Genomic DNA, 9,659 nt, shown 5'->3' with positions numbered 1-9,659 from the left:
CTTTGTACACCATAGTTAAAGGGTAGGTAGAGCTAGGAGGGTAGGAGGTTATAGGATTTTCCGATCATATTTTGACATAAAGGGTTGAACAAGGGAATTTCCATCAGTCAGGATAGGAGTTGTTCCCTGGGCCTGGGAACATGAACTGATTTGACTGTGCTAGCAAGATGGAAAAGTTGCCCTTAAGATGTCTGAATTCAGACACCTGTCTCCTTACAACACAAGCTGTTCAGCTATTGGGAAGCTCCCCTAGGGACTGGGACCTTGAATCTAATTTCTCCCTGTGATTAAATGAAGTCTGAAAACAAAATAGTAGTACTTAGAATAAATTTCTTTTGCTTGTTCCCAACACTGGGGACAATTCAATTCAAGAGACCACCTATAAATCTTGGCTCCCAGCTTTTACTTTCAAAGCCAGAAGCACACATTGAATTCTTCCTGTCATTCACTTGCAAGAACCCTTGTGGTTATACTGGTACACCCAAATAGTTCAGAGTCCTGACCTCAGGACCTTAAAATAAGATTCCCTGCATCATCTGTACTTTTTAGCACTCAGAGAAATAGTCACAGGTTCATGACTAGGATGTTAGCATGTCTCAGTGCCAATACCTGCCCTGTTATCATGGGATGTGGGGGCAAAGCACATGGGTTCCCCAACTTGCTTCTATACTTGTGCCTCTAAGGATAAAAGGGACTGTGGTTGAAAGTTAGAGAGATGTATCAGTAAACATATTTTCTAGTTCTGAGCAAAAGGCCTTTTGGGAGTCGAGTTGGCACTTCTGCCAACATGTTCCCTGGCAAGTGTACTTTACATTCTCTGAGGGTTTGGGGATCTCCTGCAGAGTGCAGCTGTCTAGTAAAGAACACTCACATGGGGCTGATGGAGGAAAGAACAATCCTAATTGAAGAAAACTTGGAGATACCACCAAAATCAGAGTCGTCCCCCCCCACAAACAGTATATGAAAATGATGATTTGGGGGAACAGAGGGCTTAAGAGGGTAGGTATAGCTAAAGAATGATCATACTTTACATTAGCAGAAATAACAGCAACAATGACAACCACTGTGAACTGCCTACTCCATTTTCAGCATGTAGCTAACATGTAGCCATGTTACATGTAATATATATTTAAAACATGTGGATGCATTTTTCAGTTGCAGCGCTTGTGTTCGTAGCCAGGGCAATACTGGTGATAATCACAGGAATGAGTCCTTATCATCCTCTAGTTGAATTTTTTCATCTATGTGTGTGTGTAGGGGTAGAAGTCCGTAGACAATCTTGGGTGTCAGTCCTCCTCTTCCACATTGTGAGACCAAGGCTCTTATCGGGCAGTGTACTCACCAGGCTGGCTGGCCAATGAGTAAGTCCAGTGAAGTCAACTCAAGTCATCAGCTGTGGCAGCAAGTGTCCTTACTACTGAGCCATCTAATATGCTCTAAGATATAAATTTGTGTGCACATTTTCAGGCATGCATACACTTTTCAAAGCTAAAACCAACCTGCTGCCTTCTGGTGGACACCTGAGCATGCAAATGTGATAAGTACTCACAATGAGATCTTATCCATCATAGATTAATCTTGAGAGTAGTATACTAAAAGTATGTCATTTACCAGAGGAAAAGCTCCTTATGGTTTCATATGAGGCTCCTAGAATAATGGAATTAATAAAAACAGAAACTTCATGTCTGCTAGGATATGGGGGAGGGGAAATGGGAAGTGGTTCTTCAATGAGAACAGAGTTTCAGTTTCACAAGATGAAAAGCTTCTAAAGACTAGTTGGTTGAACCAAGGTCAATACATTTAATACAGAACTGTATATTTTAAAATGTTTAACATGATAGGTCTTGTCTCTTGCTTTAGAGTTTTAAAAATTTTAAGTACAACATGATTATATATAATATATATTTGATTATCTACTGAGAAATATGTACATATACACATGTATACATATATATAGAGAGAAATTTATATACATATATTAAGAAATACATATACATAGAGCATAATTGCTCACATCTCAGCACTCTGGAAGCTAAGGTAAGAAGATATCCATAAGTTCAGAGCAGCCTGGACTACATAGAGAGTTCTAGGACAATCTAGGCTACAGATTAAACCTATGTCTCAACAAACAAGATGGAAACTAGTCCCAGCTAGTCTCAAACTCACAATCCCTCTGCCTCATCCTCCCAAGAACATGATTATACATCTTGACTTTACATATTTTCCATATAACAGCGGGAAATTAAAACCTAAAGAGTAACCAGCGAAAGGCAATAGTTCCATCTAGATACAGATATTCCGTGGCCTCTAAGTCCTGGCAAGGAACTAGTTCTGATCAGAGCCAAGTGGGAGTGTGAGGCTTTCCAACCGTGTTTCTATTCTTCCCAGTTTAAGTGGCTGGCAATTGGGACCTTCGGACAGACAGTTTTTTCTCTGGGCATATATACACACAAAACAATGACTGGAGCTGAGGTTGACAGGACCTGCACAATGGATGTCCTGTGACTCAGATCTGCAGGGCCTTTTTGTCTCTCATTACTTCCTGTTTCCCTTAGCTGTTCAAATACTTAACAATCACTTCATGATCCCTCATATTTAGTAGACGTCAGAGTTGCAGGCCCAGACTATAGAGACATGGTTCCAAATACATGACTTTGGTTCAGAAGTTATGTCCAGGTTTCTGAAAAGAACAGGGGTATTTAAGGGGAGAGGCCGTAACTTTCTATGGCTGTGATCTTTATGACATTGAAGAACCTATGGAGTAGTGTTGTCTCCAAAGGGTAAGAATGACTCTGTGTGAGAGAAAATAAGTACTGGACTCAGATCCAGAGAAACAAGGAACCTTAAAATGCCAAAATTCAAAGCCAAGCATGATAGCAAACATTTGTAATCTCAACTCTAGAAAAGCTAAGGCAATTCCAGAAGATCCAACAATCTCTTCTAGATTCTGAGGGCACCAGGCTTGCACATGGCACACACACATCAATGCAGGCAAAGTACCATAAATAAAATAAAACCTCATACACATACTTATAAACAAATATAAAGCAAAACCAAACCAAGGGCCAGAAATATAGCTTAGTCACAGAGTTACTGGCCAGCATGTGCAAAGAAGCCTTAGATTCAATGCACAGGATACACACACACACACACACACACACACACACACACACAACCAAATTAACATAAACTGGGACTTCACATAATCTTTCCATTACAAGACACCAGTAGCAAATTCAGTAATACATAAGTAGACCAAAGGGCTTCATTTCCAATCCTCTCAAAGAACAAGGCAGGAAAATTTTAAGCTTAAAAAAAAAAAAAATACACATTCCATGCCAGGGAAAGCAAGCTTCTTATCTGAACAAAGACACTTTAAACTCACTCTGGATGTCCTTCAGCTGTTGCAGAAGTATGCAGGTGTCTTATAATAGTGTAGAACTCCAAAGCAGGCTGTTCTGGTAGGATTTAAATGTGAGGACTCTTCTGGCTGTTGTATCTCAGCTGAGACCTCAGCCACTGCCTTTAGTTCCTTGCTAGAGACCTAACCCTACCTCATGCACACACTCCTACCCACCTCCTGCTCTCCCCATGCTCCCTTTATCTCTTGTGCACGATGAGGACCTTCCCTTCCTTCTATGGGCTCCCTGCTTCTTGGCATGCCATTCGAAAGACCTCTTTTACTTCAAGTGCTAGATTTCTTTCTAAATTAAAATATTTATTTATTTATTTATTTATTTATGCATTTGTGAGTATTTGTACACAGGGAAAGAGGATGTGTGCACTGTGCCTGAGTGTTGAGATCAGAAAAGGGCAGTGGCTCCCCTGGAACTCCCCTGGAGTTACAGGCAGTTATGAAATATGACATTCCTTTAAGGCAGGATCTCACCCTGAACCCAAAGCTCCCCCTTTCTCAGATAGGCTCAGACTGGTCTCTTCCAAGCTGAGTGTCTTAGTCAGGGTTTCTATTGCTGTGATAAAAAAAAATTTGACCAAAAATCGTTGGGGAGGAAAGGGTTTATTTGACTTACACTTTCATATTGCTGTTCATCATTTAAGAAGAACATCCCTTAAGAAAGACAGGATGGCAGGAACTCCAGTTGGGCAGGAACCTGGAGGCAGGAGATGATGCTGAGGCCATGGAAGGGTGGTATTTAACTGGCTTGTTCCCCATGGCTCACTCAGCCAGCTTTCTCACAGAACTCAGGACTACCAGCCCAGCTGTGGCACAACCCAGAATGGGCCCTCTTCCATCAATCACTATTTAAGACAATATCCTAAGGGCTTGCCTGTGGCCAGACCTTATGGAGGCATTTGCTTCAGGTTCCCTCCTTTTCAGATGACTTTCACTTGTATGGAGTAACTATCCAGGATACTGGGGTTAGAGGCATGTAGGGGATAACTTCTTTATTACATAGGCAGTAATATCTAAACCATGGTCCTCCTGACTGCAAAATGTCTTAGCCACCGAGACATCTTCCCAAGTCCCTGGTCTTTCAATTCTCAATGCTGCCTCCAATTGTTCAGATCATCGAAGCACAGTTCATCAGGGCAGGACTGCATGGTAGTGGCTAATCCATTTCATGGCAGCTGAGAATGCTATGATCACCTATACTGTTTAAGGGCATTCCCCCAGTGGCCTAAGCTTCTTCTTCTAGACCCCACCTTTAAAAGTTCCCCCATCTTCCAATGGTGTCACAGAGGCTTTTGAGGAACACTTGCATAGCCATAACTGTATGTTATTGTTTCTATTAATATTACTGATTTCTAATCATTATTGACTCTCTGGGCTTCACAGAAGCTGGGCTGAGGTACCACATGCCCTGAAGAAGACTCACACCTTTCCAGAGCCTCTTTGCTTAAGAATGAGAGTGAAGAAACAGTTTTGAAACCCACGTATCCTGGGCAGTGTAGGCAGAATTCTACCTATAACAGTTGGACTCTCAGCCTCAACAATGGCTACTTATAGAGTTTGGTCATACACTAACTATGGGAAATTGATCATCCTCATACCATTGCACAAGTGGAGACTATATAGTGGAGACTGGTTGAGATAGTGTGACTTTACTGCAGTAGAAAAGACAGCATCACTTAAGAACAATTCACATGTATTCTCTAAATTCAGTTCTCATCAGACTCACACCTAATAAGTACACCTTTCAATCCTTACCAGGAAATAGAGAGAAGGGATCCCTTTAGCCATCAGTATGGGTCTGAATTATGCCATTGAGCAACTGTGAGACAGTGGAGAGCTTTTTGATTTCCCTGTGCCACTGCTGCTAACTTGTAGAGTTTTTGTAGAAGGTCAATGAGTTAAATTAACAGCAAGCAATTAGCAGGCCATGGTGAATCATGTCTTTATGGAGACAGAGGCAGGAGGATCACTTGAGTTTCAGGGCAGCTTGGTCTGTATAATGACTTCTATGCCAGCCAGGGCTACATAATGAGACCTTGTTTCTAACAACAAGGATTTAGAAGGGTGTCTGTGTTATAGGTCCCCATCTTAGAAAAACAGATGGCATGATGAAAGTATTATTCGGGCCTTGGAACCCAGCATGTAGGCAACAACATCTGCCAGAGAGAGAGAGAGAGAGAGAGAGAGAGAGAGAGAGAGAGAGAGAGAGAGAGAGAGAGAACAAAGACCATCAAAGTCCATAGTTCTGGAAAAGTCCCTAAATGTACTAACCTTGTGTTTCGGCTTCTGTAGTTCTGCTTCGGGCTAAGTGTTCTTGATAACTGAGATGTGCATTTTATCCTTAAAAGCTCATCCTGGGAAAGGCTTAGGACAGTACTTGGGTCCTGAGCACCCAGTGTAGTAGATGGGCAAATAGAAGATTTTCTATTGCCTTGAACCTGTGTTTGAATAGTCTGATCTGGTGGGTCCCTTACAACACCTGGAACATAGTGGGGCATACAGTACTATGTTCCGAGAAACTAATTATCAGAAAAACATGAAGACATGGATTCTGCTCTCCAGAGCCACTCTATTTGTGGGGAGAATTTCCAAACACTAAGTCACCTAAGTAAATTCCCCTTCGAAGGGCATCACCTACCCTGACCACTTTAGAGCTGTTAGTTCTTGCTCACCACAAGAATTTACAGATTGCTCAAGACCTGATGTGAAACACCCAGCAGTGAGCTTCCCATTTACATCTTCTCAAAATTCTTTGTTCATTTGTTTGTTTTGTTGTCCGCAGTGCTGGAAATAGAATCTAAGTGTTTCTATCTGCTAAGCAAGGGATCTACCACTGAGCCCGAGACCCTCTTCTCCAAATACTAACTGAAACAAGTATTTCCCTCCCCTCCCTGCCTTAATCAACACTAGCGACTTAAAAAAAAAAAAAAAGTACGCAATCTAGCATTTCATTTTACAATGTTTTATATGTTATCTCTGTAGGATCGTACATCTTTTTCTTGTCTCCATTATTTAGGCTTGTGTTCCTTACACACATTGTACTGCAAGTAATGCTATCTTTGCTTTAGAGATATGGCATGGGCACCCAGACATAAGACTGGTTAAGTGTGAGCCTGGCATGCTCCACCTAGCCTGGTATAATGTATTTATGGCTCAGAGCAACAATGTGTCCTTCAGTTCTCTGGAGTTTCTCCAGTGACTACACTATGTTGAGTTCATTACAAGTTAGGCATTTGCTTGCAAAAGGCATCATTTGAATGTTTTTGATTCTCTGAGTGCATTGCAAGTAAGCTAAGGAAAAAAAAAACAAAAAACTTTCATAGCTCTGAGATTCAGAGTTAGAGACAATGCAGATCATGACCATGATGGAAAGGCAGAGATGACCCAAATTAGAACATCTCTGGAGCTTTCCCTGAAAATCCCAGATGCTGTAATACAGTTTGTTGATATCAGAAAAAGAGCTTTTGGCAGATTCCAGGTGAGAGCCTGGGGCTTGTATTCTCATTTTGGATCAGATGCACTCATTCATCTTAGACTTAATCTGATGTTCCAAAATTCCCCATTGCTAATTTGTATCTGGGCTATTTGTAGATTGATCTGAATTTATACAGAAGATCGAGGCAAAACGTGTGCATAGAAGTTATAGAGTCAACAGGCATTGTTTACAGTCTAAGAAGCTCAAGTCGAAGGGAAATCACTTTACTTTCTGAGACGTCTGTTTCGTTGCCTGCAAACTGGAGAGAAATATCTAGTATCACTCCTTTCTAAAATCTAACAATTATAAATTAGTCCTCTAAAAAGGACACTCACATAAGGAAACTCTGTTTTTTACACCTGAGTGGTATTTTCCATTAAATAAAGATTCACATTCTATGGGGAAAATTTAGTCACTGGCATGAGCTCTACTTGCCTTTCCTTCCTTATTTTTTCTTCCTCAATAAATATTTGTAATAAAATACAATTTCACATTTGTAGGAGAGTCTCTGAATACTACTAGCCTTTTTCTTAATTTTAAATCCTTAAGAAAACCAGGCCTAGAGGACCATGCTCATAATACCAGCTTTGGGTCTTGGAAACAGGTGGGTAGAGAGTTCAAGGCTAGGCTCACTCTGTAGCTCCATCATAAGGTTGAGGCAAGCTGGGTCTACAAAAAAGTGTTTCAAAAAACCTAACTAAATAAATTCTTAAAAGATATACATTATATAAAATAGTTCCTGTTCACAGATGACAATTGAGAGACAGAAGGAACTGATGGTTCTCCCAAAGTCACACTGGGTATTCAAAAAGACAGTCAACATTGAAACCAGGCTTGCTGCCTCTAAGTTTCATGCTCTGACATTCATACTAATTCAAATTAGTTAGAGTGGCATGTCATTTAGCTCTTTAAAAAGAATCTAACACAGCAGATCTCAACCTGTGGGTCACAACATAAGATATCTGCATATCAGATATTTACATTACTATTTATAACAGTAGCAAAATTATATTTATGACATAGCAATGAAATAATTTTATGGTCAGGGGTCACTACAATATGAGGAACTGTATTAAAGGGTCTTAGCATTAGGAAGGTTGAGAACCATTGATCTAACACATAGTAATTAATGTGTAGAGGTTTATCAATCAATAGAAGTATATGAGTAATCTCAGCTAAGAAATATATAGATTTAGATGTATAAGGCCTACATAAGATCAAGGTATCTGGGGCTGGAGAGATGGCTCACCGGTTGGTTACAAGCACTGGCTGCTCTTCCAGAGGTCCTGAGCTCAATTCCCAACAACCACATGGTGGCTCACAACCATCTGTAAGGGGATCTGATGCCCTCTTCTTGTGTGTCTGAAGGCAGCAACATCATACTCATATACATATAATGTAAATAAATCTTTTTTAGAAAAATCAAGGTAGCCAAAATCCCAGCACAGATGAGGGAGCTGCTGCTGTTGACTTACCCTACCCTGAAGGGGCTATTGGCAACAGATGGCCGCTAAGGGGAGGAACAGAGTCTGTTTTGTTCAGAGATACGGTCCCTGAGAGATCACCCATGTAAGACAGTCTTACACCCATGCACATACAAGCAGCACAAAGTTGACTCGGTAGACTCTAAAAAAGAAAGACGTGAACTTGGAGGGATAGAATGGCAGGAGACAGAGTAAGAATTGGAGCAAAGAGAACTGGGGAGTAGATTTGATCAAAATGTAACAGACACAATGCATGAAATTCCCAAACAATAAAAGTTTTAAAGAACTATATAGAACTTAAGTGTTTACATTCAATTACCTCTTCTAATACTTCCGACAATTTTATAGAGGGTTGAAGGATTGTTATATATGTAAATGAGATGCACCCAAAGTAGAATTTAAGTAACCTGGGTGCACTTACTTCATTTGGGACACCACTTGACTGACTTTCAGTCGAAATGCCTAGGAGCAGGAATGCTTTAAATCTCAAATTTCTTTTTAAAAATTGTGAAATATTTGCATTTACATAACGATATGTCTTATATATAGGCTATAAGTCTAAAAAAAACCTTATGTATATTCTGTATATACTTCACATATATAGCCCAAAGAGAACTTTTTGTAACAATATACTAACTGGGCTGGAGAGAATGCTCAGCCGTTATGAGCATTGGCTGCTCTTCCATGAGGCCCCACATGGTGGCTCACGACCATCTGTAATGGGATCCGATGCCCTCTTCTGGTGTGTCTGAAGACAGTGACAGTATACTCACATACATAAAATAAATAAATCTTTAAAATAAATAAATATATATAGTATATATATACTATATATAGTATATATATATTAATTTTGTGAATGAGGCAAAGTTCCATGCTTCCCAAACTGATTTTAAGTTATAAACCTTACCTAAGGCCAGTCTAGATATCCTCTTGTGTATTTATAAACAAGTCTATGGAGAACTAACACAAAGAACTTTTTCATAATGTTACCCTGTCACAGCAAAGTTCTTGTCTTCTTCTTCTGTTCTTAAATTGTATACAGAACTACAATAAATTTACTGTGTTGTTCTTTTCTCACAGGCTGGTTTTTCTGTTTGTTTTATTTCTTTGTTTTGAAACATAGTTTCACTATGTAGCTCTGGCTGTCCTGGAACTCAGACCTTCCTGCCTCTGACTCCTGAGTGCTGCACCATCACACCAGGCCAACAGCTAGCTAATTTTATCACAGCAAAAGAAAACAAACTAGATCCCTATGTGAGTTCTAACCTCTTAACTGGCTTTC

This window comes from Arvicanthis niloticus, chromosome 16 (assembly GCF_011762505.2).
Source record: "Arvicanthis niloticus isolate mArvNil1 chromosome 16, mArvNil1.pat.X, whole genome shotgun sequence".
Lineage (NCBI taxonomy): Eukaryota > Metazoa > Chordata > Mammalia > Rodentia > Muridae > Arvicanthis > Arvicanthis niloticus.
This window is presented reverse-complemented; position numbering follows the sequence as displayed.